This window comes from Fukomys damarensis, unplaced genomic scaffold (genome assembly GCF_012274545.1).
Source record: "Fukomys damarensis isolate Sample0158 unplaced genomic scaffold, DMR_v1.0_HiC HiC_scaffold_34, whole genome shotgun sequence".
Lineage (NCBI taxonomy): Eukaryota > Metazoa > Chordata > Mammalia > Rodentia > Bathyergidae > Fukomys > Fukomys damarensis.
Genome location: NW_022900946.1, coordinates 22,580,971 through 22,582,927, shown reverse-complemented (window position 1 = coordinate 22,582,927; position 1,957 = coordinate 22,580,971). Strand labels below are relative to the sequence as shown.

Below are 1,957 nucleotides of genomic sequence, written 5' to 3'. Positions count from 1 at the left end.
AATCCCCAGCCCAGAAGCTGTACTTTGTAAAAAGACTGCAACTCCCATGACTTAGCTGAAGTCACCCAAACAGCCCCCTGCCAACATTCCTTGGTAACATTCACACCTCTACCCTAGCAGACCCATTACTAAAAGGTCATAAATTGGCCCAATTAAGAGAGTAAACAAAAGATTGAGTGAATCCAGAAAATGTTTAATCAATTAAAAAGAAAACATGCCTTAAAGTGGTCACTTTCCCCCTAGCTTTTCAATCCCTCAAGAAAAGTATACATATATTTAGTTCCAAACTGTAAGGGATCTCATTTCTTTGAGCACCTGCATTCCCTTCTTGAGTACTACACTCTGTCTTTGACTAATAATAATATACTCCGACAGAGTAATATACTCTGTCTTTGACGTGTATCTCTTTCTGGTGTGTCCTGAAAATTATTTTTCTGCAATGAGAGTCAGCAAGCCTAATACAGCAAGGTGGGTTAAGTCTGGGAAACTCTTGTACCCAGGCCAGTGACAGCCCAAGCAGGAAGGCCTACACTTTCCTTGTAGTGGTTCTCTTTGGGCACACCAGCTGGGGAGAACAATGGCACAGTGGTAGGAGTGACTGGCCTTCAGAATGCCTGCCTACGACCACTAACAGAGTCAGCCCCTAAGAGCAGAGGGGTCCTACTGTTAGCCCTATATATAAAGATTAACCTATCATTGTAACTGCATCTAAGAATGTTATCTCGCCAGAGGCATCAGCTCAATTTCCAGTTCTTGCCAAAAGTGGAGGTGATTTTTTTCTTTGAATGCAGCATCTTCCTCATGAGTGTACACCTTTTACCAGAAAATGCGAATGTGGCTCGGGGAAGGGATCTTTGCCTTTCTTTCCCCAAAGCCAGAGTCACAAAGTCTGTTGTGCTGCACAGGGATTAGCCATGGGCAGTGGCTCAGTTGACAGGTTGACACACGGAAGCAGAGTTCAGTCCCTTAGGTTCCTGCCAACGCAGCTTGTGAGACCAGATGCTGGTGCTCACATGTATAAAAATATCATTCACGTTTTCCCCCTTGACTCGTGTGTGTGTGTGTGTGTGTGTAGCTCACTTGCTTTCGATTGGCCACTCCTGGCCGACTGCCCAGTGCCCATGACCCTCCTTTTGGATGGCAAGGACACTAGAAACACAGAGGCTAGCTGCCAACAACAGCCACAGTGCTTAGGAGGTGACTGGTGATTAGAACATTTAAAAACTTGTGCCAAGGGCTTAACGGACAGTTCTGTGGGTTTTGGTGCTCGTTCTTGGAGATGTGAGCGAGGGGGGCCACACTTTCAGCCCCCTCATACCAGGAAGGCGACCCGCAGGTCGATCCTGCTACAAGAGGCGTCGGGCAGATAGATAGATGCTCCACCTCGGCATACCCTAAGTGCACCAGGCAGCATTCCTCCATAGCTACCTGGAATCGGGGCGTGTGCACGTCTCCCGGTCTTTTGGATTCTGTGCTTTGGTATCAACTCTTGAAGGCGTCATGCAGGAGGGTCTTAGCTCTTTTGGGATGAGTGCATGTTTGGGTTTCTCACTCGCCACTTGATGTCGTCACTCATCCACGCTGTGCGTGGGTCGCAGTCCCGTCAACTCGTGAACCTGTAGTGGGCACGAGTTCCCATGGCCCATATTTGCCCGCCTAGCCACGCCGCCCGCGTGTCGGTCGGTGCTTCCGTGGTCCCGAGGGCAACTCACAGCCCGAAGAAGCCGCGAGACACCTCCTCCGAACTGGCGCCATGGCCCTACGTACAGCCGAATACGCCTTTATAGCAGCCAGCGGGGGCGAGACTTACAGAGGACGTGACGCGATGACGTCAGACGCACGGAGGCGGGGCTGGAGGAGGCTTTGCTAGCTTGGTCCCTCAGGTCTTGGTCCTGCATCCTCCGCTCTGCCGCCGGCTCTGGTCCCGCGGCCCGGCATCTGCCGCCTGGCCTCGCGC

The 1,957-nt window shown here is 51.1% G+C and overlaps 1 pseudogene; it reads right to left on the bottom strand.

Moving 5' to 3' along the window:
• Positions 1-1,568: 1,568 nt before the first annotated feature.
• The window catches only part of LOC117284121, a 15,857-nt pseudogene continuing 15,468 nt past the window's right edge, over positions 1,569-1,957 (bottom strand).